Below are 15,208 nucleotides of genomic sequence, written 5' to 3' on the forward strand. Positions count from 1 at the left end.
CCCCCCCCCCCCCCCCCCCCCCGGCCCCGCCCCGCCCCGCCTCAGAGTTGCTGACTCTTCCTTTTTGTTCGGGCTGACAGCGAGCACCTGGTGTGCTCGCGCAACAATATTGTTCCTGCCTCCCTCCCCCCAGGCCCCAGGCTCCCCTCTCTCCCCTCCCCACCCGCAGGCAGCCTTCCCCTCCATCTCCTCTTCCCCCAGCCCCCTCCTGCCTGTGGCCTCCTAGGAGCCCCCTCCCCACCACAAGCACGGACCCTGCGGTGTCAATAAACACAACATATGCTGCCATTAATGTGAAAATCGTGCCCTCTACTCCATTCATCCCCTCAGCCTAACCGCCCGCTGGGGGCAAGTGTTGGGGGTGGGGGAGAAAGGTCAAGTGGGAAACATTAACTACCCTCTTTTTTGATCTGCTCAGCCCCCACCCCCCCTCCAGCCTTGGGAGAGGGAGAGGAATTGGAGGAGCACGGATGGGAAAGGGATAGGGGTGTTGTGAGACCCGAGTTCTCCCCAGAGCCTCCCAGATGGAAACAGGTGAGCACCCTCCTCCAGCCCACGCACCTCTTGAGCTTCAGGGGGACACGAGTAAGGCCCTGTCGGTCCTCCCACAGACGGCCATGTTGCTGACAGGTTTCTCCTGGGGGCAGGGGTAGTCATGGGGGTCCCAATCTATTGCAAGTTCAGCGATCATCTCAGCTTCTGGCAACTTTCTATCTGCCTGGATTAAAAAACACAAACCAGAAGGGTTCTCCAAGGGGATTGGGCTTCAGAAAGCCCTTGTGAAAGGAGCCAGGTACCTCAGATGGCTTAGGGAGTGGCCTGGCCTCAGTCTCCTCAACTAAATCACCAGTTCCAAGGCAGCAGGGAATAATAAAGATAAAAATAATATAATAACAACAGCTAACATGTATTGAGGGCTTATTTATGTACTAGACATTGTGCTAAGCACTTTACAGGCTTTATCTAATTTGTTCCCCATAAGACCCCTATGGGGACGTTACAACTGATATCCCCATTTTACAGCTGAGGAAAACAGGCTTGCTAAGGATAGCTAGCAGGTACTGAGTGCTCACTGCACTCCAGGCCCTGGTTGGAGTTCTCTATGTATAATGTCAATGACCCTCTGAGGTTAGCAACACTATTGGTGCCATTTTACAGATGATGAAACTCAGGCTCAGAGAGGTTCAGTAACTTGCCAAAGTTGCACAGCCAGTAAGCAGAACTTGGCCTGTTATTCAGGTCTGTCTGACAACAAAGCTTATGATCTTAACCCCTACACTTTTCTGCCTCCTTTCTCTATTTTTCTCCATCTCCAGTAGCCCCACAGCACATACACACCCCCCCACCCAAGCCCACCCTCAAGATTAGACACATAGTAGGACAATGGGAAGAGGAAAGCCAGAGAGTGGACAGAGCATGAGACAGAGTTGAGACTCTCCTTCTCTGCCCAGGTCCTCACTCGTTCCACTGTCACTCCCTGATGCCGCTGAGCTGTACCCCGCCCAGCCTGTATGCTCACTGTCCCCCCACCCCCATGCCCAGCCTCATTCTGGGGAGTCACTGTGGACAGGCAAAGTGCCCCTTTAGGCTCAGAGCACAAAGACATTGTGCTTAGCTCTGCAGGTCCTCACTTCTGAGACTCCAGTTGTTTTATTGATATGAACTTAACACATCCCCCACTTCCCCACCCACCCAGGCCCAATCTGACGGGCAGAAATCTGCTGCCTGGGCACCACCCTGACCTCTCTTTTCCTCTTTCATTATCCACTCCGGGCACCAGGGAGCCAGCACCAAAATTAAAACAATAACTAAGCCCGAAGTGGACCCAGCAGCCCCCACTCGCACCCAAGGGAGGGAAAAAGGCCACAAAAACACCTGGAGAGGAGAATAATCAATGGAAGGGGAGGGGGTGACCCACTCACACACCAGCACCCCCCACGCGCCTTAACCCTTTATCCCCTGCACAGTACCAGGACTCCCAGACCCCATCCTATAAAGAAGCAGCAGCTTCTGTCAGCTGTTCAGCCATTTAGTGCTTTGGGGTTTGAATAAACAAATCTGGGACAGTGAGGTTCCCCAGAAGCCCACCGGTTAAGGGCTAAGACCCCTAAAGGAAGCCAGTGTTACCATAAGCAGGAAGTTCCTCCTTGGGCAAATTCCTGGAGAATGGGTTGCTTACTTAGTGGTGTGTGCCAAACACTATATAAAGTGCACTACCTTATTTGATCCTCACAACAACCTAACCCGTAGGCATACTTGCTCCCATTTTTCAGATGAGGAAACTGAGACTAAACAAATGAAATGACTTGCCCAAGTTTGTCTTAGCTAATAAGTGGCAGAATCAGACTTCAAACTTACACTCAGGACTGTTTTCAGAGCCTACAACTTAACCATCTTGCTGAGCTTTCTGCCTGGACCTTTCCCCAGTGTTACTGGAGTCTGGGTAGACAAGTAGGCTCAGTTCAGGGATCTTCCGGCCCTCAATCTCCCAGGCTATAGAATGGGCCTGCTGTGACATCTCATCTCAATTCCAAACTGTCTGGAAGGAAGGGAGATCAGCGGAGATCAGGTCTGGCCCTGCTGAGGCCAGCAGAGGGGGCTGCTGTAGCTGAGGTCAAGTGTGGGAAAGGGAAGCTGGATGGGCCTATCCCAGGAAAGCAAAGGTGTTCGGCAAGGCTTCTCATGCACCCCGCTCCTGCAACATCTATGGGCTAGCTGCTTCAGCAGGGGTGCCCTTCCAGGGGGAGGGGGCAGACTTAGCGCCGTTGAACTGTCCTAACTGTGGTGGGCTCTGCACAGAAGACCTCTCTCCCCTCCTCGTCTTTCTGCCCTAGGCCTCCTCTAGAAAGAGTGTCTCAGCTACGCCATCCACCCCACCCCAGGATCCCACGTCCCCCAGCAGGCCCCATCACTGCCCCCAACCCAACACACTCCAGCCTCTCAGCGTCTTCCAACTGCCCCATTACCTTGTCCTTTTTCACCTTAATTCTGCTGACACAAGAATGGGACTTTTCCAAAGGCACTATACCAGAAAACTGAAGGAAAGATGAGAAAAGCCAACGCTTATGTCCAGGCACTGTTCTAAGGGTTTTGCCTAAAATTTGCACAACAATCCTAAGAGGTAGGTACCCCTGTTCTACAGACTGAGGAAAGGAGGGCCTGAGAACTCATAAACTGAAGCTGGGAAATGACACAGCTGGGGGTTTGAATCCAGGCAGTTTGCCCTTATGCAACACTACTTTTTTCCAGAAAGAAAGAAAGAGAGAGAGAGAGAAAGAAAGAAGATCTTGGGCTTCTCTGGTGGTGCAGTGGTTAAGAATCCGCCTGCCAATGCAGGGGATACGGGTTCGAGCCCTAGTCTGGGAAGATACCACATGCCACAGAACAACTAAGTCCGTGCGCTACAACTACTGAGCCTGCGCTCTAGAGCCTGCGCTCTAGAGCCTGCGCTCTGCAACAAGCGAAGCCACCGCAATGAGAAGCCAGTGCACCGCAGCAAAGAGTAGCCCCCGCTCGCCTCAACTAGAGAAAAGCCCGGGTGCAGCAACAAAGACCCAGTGCGGCCAAAAATAAAATAAAAATTTTAAAAAACCATTCACTTTATAGCAGTACACCATATATACTCAATAAATATTTGTTAATCAATAAATATTACTTATTTTTTAACTTATTTGATTTAATTTTGGCTGTGTTGGGTCTTCATTGCTGCGCACGGGCTTTCTCTAGTTGTGGGGAGTGGGGGCTACTCTTCGTTGCAGTATGCGGGCTTCTCATTGCAGTGGCTTCTCTTGTGGAGCACAGGCTCTAGGCGCGCAGGCTCAGTAGTTGTGGCTCACGGGTTCTAGAGCGCAGGCTCAGTAGTTGTGGCCCATGGGTTTAGTGCTCCGCCGCATGTGGGATCTTCCCGGACCAGGAGTTGAACCCGTGTTCCCTGCATTGGCAGACGGATTCGTAACCACTGTACCACCAGGGAAGTCCAATAAATATTATATTTTTTAAAAAGAAAATCTTCAAATTCTTTATTCTGCATTAGACTGTAATCTCCCTAAGGGCATTCTTGCCCATTTTTGCATTCCTATAGGGTAAAACAAGAGTGAGACCTCCACAAAAGTGCACCAAAGGAATTCTAAGACAATTAAAGGCCACAGAGGACTGCCTGTCACACCCCACAGGGAGATGGCATGATGCTTCCCCTTGCCTCAACCTTGGCTCACTTGGGTGCTAGACCCAGCCACACTGACTCCCAGCCAGAGGTAAGCCCAGCCAGGTCTGATGAGGTCCTCAGGCCTTTTCATAACCCTTCCAATCATCTCATTGGTCTCCCTTGACCCTGTAGGTACCGACCTCGTCTTGGCTTCTAAGTCCTTACAGTCCCCAAAACTCCTGCCTCTACTTCCCGCTAAAGCCTAGTCATGAGGGCCCCTCATGGCCCTGCCCTTCAGAGGTCCTGGCTCCCCTAGCCCAATTCTGTCTCCTCTCTTATCCTGGAGCATATCTGTGGTTAGGGCTGGCCCTGCCCATCAGAAGCTCAGCTCCCTCACCCCACAGCCTGGTTTCAAGTTGTCTTGAGGAAAGATGCCCTGGTCCCAGGAGCCCATCCGCTGCGCACCTGCCCCCTGCCCACAGCTGACCAAAGACTTTCCTTTGCCACCCCTCAACACAGCCATCTCTTGCTCTGTTCCTGACAAGAGAGTTTCCTCCAAATCCCCACACTGCCTCCCATGACCCACTTAGAATCCTAACTCTCCAGACTTAAAATAGAAAACACTCAACACAAGCTTTTACACTTCCTGCTACCAGCTGAATAAAGATTGTGTCATTAGCAAAAACAATAACCACCTATTACGAATAATAGTTGCCCACCAATTCAGAACTGGTGGCCATTCATTTGCTCAGGTCTCCCCAAAAGGCACTTCCTACCTGTACTCAGACTGTGCCTGGGGGTCTCTCTGGGTGTGGGACTTGTGTGTGGCAGTGTGCTGTGAACGACTGTTGTGTACTGTGTGTTTTCTTCTCCTTGGGAAAATCTCTGAAGTGGCTGCGGGCCCTGGGCTCATCTGTAATCTGGGGCATTGATCGGGGTTCATTGATAGCTGATTGTTTTCACATGTGACTCGGTCACATTCCTCTAATCTCCATCCTTCTGCTCAGTTTGCATGACAAGAAGCGGCCTCAGTGGGGAGAGGTCGCTCACCTCTGACCAGGATATAATTGGAAAAAGAAGGTCATTGCTGCCTTTGCTTCTGGGGCAGATCAGCTTCGTTCCATTTGTGTCATGAGCTCTTGCCAGCACACACTCTCAATGACATGGAGACAATGGCTGTGCCCCACAATGGAGCCCACAGAGATGTGCTCGACACAAACCACGAGACCTACACTTGCTCTCATCAGGACAGGCATGTACGAACAATACACACACAATAGGTGCTCTCAACGCTGAGGATAATACCAATGACACACAGGACAACATGTGTGACATCTACACAGAGGACGCACAAAGAGATACATAAAAACAATGCTTACCCAATGACATAGGTACCCAGTGACATATATACACAGTGAAACACATATAGACATTTCCATGGGGGCAAAGAGCCCAGGCTAAGCTACCATACCCAACACGAAAAAATGTTCAATAGTCATACCTTTCTTCAGACAATGCCCATATGGGAATATATCAGAATTACTTGCAGAGCTTTGACAAAGTGCATGTTTCCAGGAACCCCTGCCAGCCCATACACACCCCTTACAGTATGAGTGCATGTGGGTCGACACGTTGACATTGAAGAGCTCCCTCAAGTAATTCTGATATGCCCCCTGCTTGAGACCCATTGAACCAGGCTCCCCTCTACTGGGTGGGAGAATTTGCCAGCAGGGGTGTTGGGCTGTATTTTATTTTCTCTCTCAGTTTGGGAAGGGACAGGCAGGAGCTGAGAAAAGGATCTGCCTATAGCCAGAAGATTAGGGGCCAGATAATGGCCAGGAACCGAAAGAGTTAAAACGGGGCATTGATCCCAGCAACCTTGGCTGCCCTCCTTAGCGCCCGCTCAGCACACGCAGAAGGACTCTTCGCGCGGGGACTGTCCCAGAGACTCGCCTGCGCTCCGCCGACACGTTGCGAAGGCCCAAATCCCACACCGCCTCCGAAGCCGTGTCTGCTCAGCCTTCGGTATCTTTGGGGGGCACGGGTCGGCCCCAGGCCCGGTGATCCAGCCCCTGAGACACTTCCCCGCCCCAGGATCCCAGGGTGCCATGCTGGGCACTACGAAAGCCAGAAGGTTCCCTCTATTCGGGGAGGGGGCGAGCTGCCCTACCCCCAACCCTGCCACGCAGGGAGGCCCCCGAGAAAGGGCAGAGGGCACCGCGCGGGGATCGGGCGTTGGAGGCGGCGGGTCACTTAAGTCCCAGCGAGGTGGCGCGGAGATCCGTGGGAACAGCACAGGGTCGCGCCGCCCCCTGGCGGCTCAGTGGCAGAGTGGAGGCAGGGGGTGGGCGGCAGCGGGGTCTGGCAGCTCCCAGACAGGTTCCCTGTTCCCAGCGTTGAGCGGGGGAAGGATGTTGAAGAGACGCCCCCACGAAGACTGTCCTGTCCTGTCCCCTCCCTTCCGCTCTCCCTCTGTCCCTTTCTCCGTTTTTTCTCTCCTTCTCCTCCCCCCATCTCGCCCACTCTTCCTGCCCTTCCCCCTCCCCTGTCCTCACTCCCTCTCCTACCCCTCTTCCTTTCTCTCGTCCTTCGCCCGCCCCCTCCCGCCCCCGCGGGGCAACGCCTCGGTGCGCCCGCTTGGCAGTTAGCCCGTTAGATCTCGTACTATTGATCCGCTTCTGAGCTAGAGCTGACAGCCCCCCTTCCCGGTCTCTCCTCGTCCCCATTCCCGGCGACCCCCACGCTGCCCTCCCCAGCTCCAGGCGGTCCAGGCCTGCGCCTTGCCCCCACCTAAAGCCCCTCGCGGCCGCGCCGAAGTCTCCCCCTCACGAAGGGCAAGAACAAATGTAATTAAAGCGACCGGCGAGGGGGGTGCGCCCCTACCGGCACGGGCTCGAGCCGGAGTCCCAGCGGCCCGCCCTCTGCTCGCCGCCTCCCTCCAGCCCCCGCGCTCCCCGCCCCCCGGAGCGGGAGTATTTGGGTTGAGCTGCGCCTGTCCTATAAATCCACATATAATTCTCGCCTTTCCTGTTCAGCTAAGGAAAATAAACGTGTAAGGCTGTTTCTGGGAGCCAGCTCAGGGACCGCTCTAAATTCTCCTCTTATTGAGTCCGGGCTGGAAATCATTCAGGTCGGCGGCGCGCTCCCCGCCCCCCGCCTCCCCAGCCTGCGCCCGCCGCGCACACGCACGCGCGCACACGGAAGGCAGGAGCCGGATATATAAATATCTCCAGCTCTCCCCATAGCCGGGCAGATTTATTCCGCTGCCAAGCCTGCAGAAAATTGACTTGTTCATGGAGGCGGCTATTGACACATCACCGGGGGGAGGGTTAGGGGAGAAAGCAGTGGAGCCGGCGCCCCTCCATTATACGTTAATGTAATCAGCAGTGTGCGAAATGACTGCGCGGAAAATAGCATCACTGACATTTATATTAGAGGATATTGATGGCAGGAGCTGTGACCGCATCACTCTGCCTCCCGTTTCCACGGATTGACACAGGAGCCTCTTGTTGGCTTCATCCACGCTCTCCTCCCCTCCCCCTCTCTCCCTCCCGCGCCCTCTCTCCTTCTCTCCACCCACTGTCTCTCCTCGCCTCACCCCCACCCTCCCAATTCACTCTTCCAGTCAATTATTTTCCAAATAATTATTGAGCACCTACTGGGCGCCACGTTCAGGGTCTCTCCCGCGTGCCTCTCCCTAGGTTTCTCCCTCTCCTTCTCCCCCACCTCGTCCTTGCCCTCTCTCTCCCTTCTCCCTAGCTCTGCCTCCCGCTCCCCCTCCCCCTTCCTTGGCTCCGTGGCTGGACCGCTGCTGTCGCAGCAGATAGATAATTGAAAAATGGGCCTCACCTCTGCAGCCAGCAGGAGTGGTTCAGGCAGTTACGGCCGGGGTTACCTACTCCATCTCAGGCCCAGGCTCCAAAAGATATTCTGAGGAAATTGGATTTTACATGGATGTTTTATTCGGGCAGAGGCTTTAGTGTATATAAATACAGGTGAGGAGGCCTTGGCGGCAAGGATGAGTGAGGCCAGACAATCCCACCCGGGCCCTGGAGGCTCAGGGGAGGCAGGCAGGCCATGTGCTCAGCTCTGGGTCCCAGACCTGGACATCAGTGCATTTCCTCCTCAGCATCTGAGACTAAAAGAGGTTAGTGCCTATGAACAGCTCCTCAAAAGCTGCCTTGGGAATTTTAAAAGTGTGTGATTGTTGGCAGGACGATATACTGAGAAAAGAAGGAAATATACTGAAGAAGTCTGAGGACTGATTCTTTCAGTAAATATTTATTGAACCCTTAAATTGCGGGGTATTGTGTTTGGGGCACAGGAGTAAGTTAGACATGTTGCTGCTTTCAGGGACAGTTTGGAGAATGACAACCTGGGGTTTCAGATTAGGGACAAGGAAGGGTAAAGGTGGGAAAGTGGGTACAGAGATCACTTCTCTGATCATCTGATCATCTAAGAAGCCTGGATGAAGAAGCAGAAGGGAAGTGTGTCAAGTTGGCGGATGGGGGGTCCTACCAACTCTCCAGTCTCTCTCCTGGGGCTGGTTAGCAGAGCTTCTAGGAACATTTTAGACAACTGTGGTCACCAAATGTATAGGCAAGTTCACATCCAAGATGTTCGCAAGGAATCTGGTGAAAGTCTCTGGACGGCTAACATGATAGATCGAGGACCAAGGTGAGGCCTTCCTGGTACAAGGTGTGAAGAGGGCCTGAGTGAGAAACCCTTTGGAAGAGGCCTAAATTGAAGGCACATGAGCAAGTGAGAGGCATCAGAAGACCAGGGAGGTGGGATGCGGGTGTAGGAAGGAGGGAGTAGATGCTTGGGGGCCTAGAATAAGGAATCCTCCGGTGTCTGAATGCCCGTCTTCACAGGAAGGCCTCCATTTCAGTCATGGGCAGGGTCTTTTCTGTGGCTTGTCTGATCTTTGATTAGAGTCTATGTGCTTGACAGCTATAGCCTGAATCATTTTGGTTTCTTGGAAGGAGAGCTCATGAGTCACCCCATGATTGAAGGACTGGTTTCTTGGAAGGAGAGCTCATGAGTCACCCCATGATTGAAGGACTGGTATTAAGGTGAGTATAACCAAGCTGAGTGCTCACCGAAGGGGCCGGGCCTCCTTCTGGGCTCAGAGCAGAGACGACAGCTGCCTTATCCCAGGCACATCACTGGGAACTGGACCAGTCCTCCCCCAGATTCCAAAGCCACCCTTCTCCTCTGCCACATTGTTCTACTGTTACATCATCAGCCTGCAGGGGCAGGACAGGTGCTGGATAGATCATGGCCATCCCTCCAGCTGCCCTACACACATCCCAGGCACTTCCAGATGGCATCTGGGAGCTCCAATCCAGCTATAGGATGGGGGTACTCTGGGGTAACTGGACTTCCTGTCTGACCTCCATCAGCATCTTCCCTCTCTCCTATGGATTACATTCACTCTGACAGCCCAATGGGGACAGACACCCTTCCCAGCTATCAGGGAGCCAGGCCACTCCCACTCACCTTAGCTACCTCCTCCTCACTTCTGCCCTCAGAGAACCACAGGAACTCATGTCTCCACTCCCCCAAATCTGTTCCTGGATTTGTCTTCCTTTCCTTGTGACTCATTTGACATGAGATTCTGTGACCTGAGATTCTGGTCTCACTGTAATCTAGGAACCCTTGAACAGTTTGGTGATGAGAACATGAGTATATGTGTGTGTGTGCATGCACCTGTGCTCAGTTGGGTGTTGCATGCCCAGGACACAGGGGACATCATTCATGGAGCAGGACTTGGTCCCACCTTGCTTTCCAAATTAGGGAATTGACATCCAGAAGAAAAATGAAGGAGCAGCCAGGGAAGTAACTTCCCATAGCAGGAAGGATGGCTCTCAGTCCTCCATGCCTTATCAAACTGGGATTCTGGAAAGTCATTTCTCTAGGATCATCTGCTCAGTAAGCCTTCAGAGAGGACCCAGTGAAATGGGGGGCAGGGGATGAAGGTACTGGAAACAGCCATGTAAGGTTCAACTATTCATCGTGATTCAGAGCCTGTCCATTCCTTCTCCCAATGTGATAAATCAGCTGGAGATAGGGCTCAAAGGAGAATTGACGTTTGAAAGATAAGAAAGCCTGTTTCTGGAGGGCAAAGGAAGCCATTAGGAGTTAGAAGAAGGAGGTCTGGCTGGAGAAGCCAGGTTTTACAGACAGCACTTCCAGCCTTAGCAAGAAAGCCAGTGTTAGCTGTGTGACTATGGTGAGAGTCACCTAACCCCTCCAGAAATCAGATCTCTCATTGGTTAAGAAAAAGGGGGAGTGTCTTTTCCAGCTCTAATTTCTGTGATTCTAAACTGTTGAGTGGGGACTTCCCTGGTGGTCCAGTGGGTAAGACTCTGCCCTTCCAATGCAGGGGCCCCAGGTTCATTCCCTGGTCGGGGAAGTAGATCCCAGATGCATGCCACAACTATGAGCCTGCATACTGCAACTAAAAGATCCCATGTGCCACAGTGAAGACCCGGTACAGCCAAAACTAACGAACTAACTAAATAAAATATTTTAACATTAAATAAATAAATAAACTGGTGAGTGAATATGTTTGGAGAGCCCAATCTGGGATGAAAGAAGGAATTTCACAGTTAAAGATTCAGAGTCTTCCAAATGGGATGAAGAAAGGTAATTGTGGGCCAGTGGGGTCTGAAATTGTTCTGAGAGCTCTCTGGAGGCTGGGAACCTGCTGGGGCCAGGACAAGCACAGAGCAGGAAAGCAGACCAGGCTGAAGCAGAGGGAGGACAGGGATAGATCCAGAAGGCAGTACCCCCTAAATTGTCTCAAGCTCAGACTCTCTGCTTAGAGTCTGCCTGGTGCAGCCCAGAGATGGTTTTTTTTTTTTTTTTTTTTTGCTGTGCACACTTTTGTTTTTGATTTTAGTAATTTGAGTCTTCCCTCTTTTTTCTTAGTATCTAACTAAAGGTTTAACAATTTTGTTAATTTTCTCAAAGAACCAACTTTGGTTTTATTATTTTCTCTATTACTTTTCTATTCTTTATTTCACTCATCTCTGATGTAATCATATGTCCTTCCTTCTTCTCAATTTGGCTTTTGTGTGTTCTTTTTACTGGTTCTTTAAGTTGTAAAGTTAAATTATTGATTTTAGATCTTTTTCATTTTATTATGTAAACATTTATAGTTATAAATTTCCTCCTTGGCACTACATTTGCTGCATCTCACAGTTTTGGTATGTTGCATTTTCATTTTCATTCATTTCTAAGTATTTTCTAATTTTCCTTGTGATATATTATTTGATCTATTGGTTGCTTAAAAGAGTGTTTTTAATCTCCAAAATTTTGTGAATTTTCCATTTCTTGTTGATTTTTTTTTTTTTTAGTTTTTTTTTTTTTTTTTTTGGCTGTGTCGGGTTTTAGTGGCGGCAGGTGTTGTTGGGTGTGGGGTGGGGGGCGCTCCAGAGAACACAGGCTCAGTAAGTAGCTGCTGCACGTGGGCTTAGTTGCCCCACGGCATGTGGGATCTTAGTTTCCTGACCAGGGATGGAACCCGCATCCCCGGCATTGGAAGGCAGAATCTTAAACCTTGGGCCACCAGGGGAGTCCCCAGCCCAGAGACCTTGGGGAGAAAACCCAAGTGCCCTGGAAGCTATCAATCAATCCAAATGACAGGAATCTGTGCACTCTTATGTTCTGTACTTTGGAAGGGAATGGGTTACTTTGTTTCTCCGGAGTTTCTTATAAAGTTTCCTAGTTGAGAAATGTTAGCATCACCTGAGCTATTAGGATGGAGAAGGGATCAGGGCGCCCCTAGTGGCAGAGCCTGGTGGTTGGCAACAGCAGCACCTCTTCAAGACGCTGCAGAGTGTGAAGCAACCGGAGAGAAGCAGTGGGGGGCACTGTGAGTAAAGGAGACACCACCACCCCTTCCCACCTTGACTGGGAAGAAACAAGACAGGTGACCGGGGAAGCTTTGCAGCAGAAAGCCGCCTTGGAGGATAATCCCCAGAGGGAAAAGACTAGCAGCCCAGAGCACAGGAAGCTAGAAGCCCGCGGGCAGGGGAGGAGAGAGGAGGAGGGCAGAGGGAGGATATCCCTTTCCACGGATGTGCCTTGGCTCCTGCCCAGGCAAAGAGGGGCAGATTTTCTGTCTTGTCCAAGCCCCTGCATCTGCCACCTTGTTTACTTCATGCCTATTTATAGTTGCAGGCTCCAAGCCTGGCATTGGACTCTGCGATTTATATGACTATAAACCTCCAAAGGGCACTGAAAGCTGACAGGCCATGGGTAAAGACAGGGGCAGGCTTCCCAAGGTCAAAATGGTCACCCTCCCACCCCTGCTGACCTTACACCCCACTAAAGGGCAAGAGGTCGTAAGGCCAGGCTCAGGCAAAGACATGGGTGGAAAGCTATAGTCACCTCTTTGACTCTTCCTACCCTGAGCTGGTTCAGTTTAGGACTGCAAGCAAGTTAGAGAGGACCTGTTTGGTTTGATTTGGTTTTCTCTTTGGGAGGGGCTAGGGAAGCTCACTATGGGAGGGTGGATCTCATCAGGGGATGATTGAATTTGGAGAGGGTGGATGAATCTAGCCTTCTGTGGGAGGAGAGAAAGGAGCCCACCTGCCCATCCTCTTAACGGCAGAAAGGAAGAAAAATCACTGTACCTGGAGCACTCCTGGCCGCTGGCTGCCTTCTGGGGCTGTCTTTGGAGGCCTAGGCCAGCCCGCATCTCACTTAGGACAGGGTATGCTGGTGTACCCAGAACCTGGGCCTCCTATCACCATGGGATTCTGCTAGAGCAGCTCATTGCCCAAAGCCTTCCCTTTAGAGGCAGCCCCTCCTTACCCTCTGGCTGACCCTCTACTTCTTGTCCCTTTCTATTGCCTCATACCCTCCAGCCCCCCATTCTCACCCCATTGCTTCCCCACAAAGTACCCCATACTGTGCCTGCCAGCCCTGCTCCCTCTGCTGACTATCCCAGTCTCCTGCTGTGCCCTCCCCCTCAAACCCTTTGCACTAGTCCCCACCCCATGATTTATCACATGAACGTTAGGGTAAGTGGACACTCATAGATCACAGGCCAAATGGGTGTGAACATGAAGGAGAGAAGAAACTCAGAAACCTTCTCCTTGACTATTTTTCTCATCAACCTCTAGTCTGTTGGACTAAATCTGAGGGCTTTTAGAGGGGAAGTGCCTCTCTGAGAGCCCATGTGACCCATTGGCCACTTCTGGCCCTCCTTTGGCCTTCCCCGCGCCCCGCATCTTGGGTCTCAGCCTCCTCAGGACTGGACTAAACCTGATGGGAGGTAAGCAGAGCTGGGGGTCAGGGGATGCCCAGCTGGGATCAATCTACCAGTGGTGGGAGGGACACTGAAGGACAATGAACCATCAGTTAACATAGATTCCCTCCTGCCTGGGCCTCAGGTCTTGGTTTGGGCTCTGGGTTAAGTAATGCTTCAGGGAAAAGAAGAGGTCTCGGGGGGATGGGCCAATCCTCAGGCCCACTCCTCCCTCACCTTTTCCCACTGCAGCCCACAGGGGATGCAAATGAGTGAACCAAGTCAAAGCCCTTTCCTCCCCTGAGGAGGGGAGGCAGGGAATGGAAAAGATTCCAGATTCCAGAGTCCCTTTCTTCTCACCTATTAGTCTACTTTTTCTCTCATGCCTTCTGTGGGGTGAGGGCAGGGGATCGGGGGGATGGAGTTCAGGGGAGAGGACGGTGTCTGAGGCCCAGAGGAGAAACCAGGGACCTAGGTAGGGGTGGGGTTCAGTTGAGAGGAGCCGGGAGGAGGGGCTGGGAGGAGGACAGGGCTGGTCCTCTTGCCCTCCCCCAGAGGGAGGCAGCAGAGGACCATGGGAGTTACTCCATCCAGCGATCAGCAGTTCAGTTTCTTTTGTGTCTCCTGTCCATCGTGGACCCTATTCCAAGGGACACACTTGGATGGAGTTTGTACACCTCCAGCCCCTGCCCCTCTGCTGGAGAGTGATTTGGGAAAGTCAGCCTGTTCTTGATTCGGCCCCCACAAGACCCTCGATTCATTCGTGAGCAGGGACGCCTCTCCCTCATGTCTAGAGCTTAGAAAACATACTTTTGTCTGTTCCTCCAACTCCTCAACCTCCCCAGTCCCTACCTCCCCTTGGAGGCCATGATCCAGCCCTGAGTCACCACCCTGAAGAGGCCCAGTCTATCTGAGGGAACTGCTCTGAGCCTCCTGGGCCATGACCAGCTGTTGGAGTCTGAGCCCATCTTCCCTATAGGGAGTTTTGAATGAGGGTCAGGCCCACACACTCCTGAAGTCTCTTTTCTCCTACCCACATGTAGGTACTCACCAGGCCCACTTACCTGGGTATGAGGACCAAGTCTGGACCTGGAGATGCACAAGAGCAGCAGCTAAGAGGAGGAGATCTGAGGTGTGGCCTTGAGTGAGATGAAAGACCAAAGCCTCCTAGGCTAGAAACATTCCACTTCCTGCCAGCATGGCACCTCGTAGCCTGGTTGGAAGTGGGGGTGGGGGTGTGGGTAGGCAGAGCATAGGCAGGTGGGGAGGGTGCACAGTAGGGGCAAGGGGAGGGCGCTGATCAAGGAAACCAACATCTCAGTTGCTGGCAGCTCAAAGTTAGGAAACTAGAAGGAACCCAGAGGCTTCAAAGTTATACCCTGGGGCAGAGAGAACATCTCCTGAGGGGCCACCTAGGCATGCAGTAGAAGGAGCTAGAGAGAGAATGGCCTTGGTTTGAGGATGATCTTATCCAAAAGGAAGGTAAGACTGACCAGGTTTTTCAAGAAGAAAGAGGGCCAAAGAGTTCCCTTTGAACCCTTACTGAGGTATGAGTGGCTGAGAGAACTGAAGATCTGGACTCTGGGAAGCAGAGCTGGGATCCCAACAGAAAGGAGCCCACATGTTTGTAAACTAGTACAGCTACAGAGAGGCAGGGTAGTGGAATGGCAGGATGGCACTTGTCTCTCTCACCCAGTTTCCTGTTGTTGGTTTTAAGAAACCTGGGGCTCAGAACATCCAAGATGTAAGGCAGCAGGCACCTTACAGATCATCTAACCTACGCCCATTTTACAGATAGGGAA

This window comes from Lipotes vexillifer, unplaced genomic scaffold, assembly GCF_000442215.2.
Source record: "Lipotes vexillifer unplaced genomic scaffold, Lipotes_vexillifer_v1.1 scaffold916, whole genome shotgun sequence".
NCBI lineage: Eukaryota > Metazoa > Chordata > Mammalia > Artiodactyla > Lipotidae > Lipotes > Lipotes vexillifer.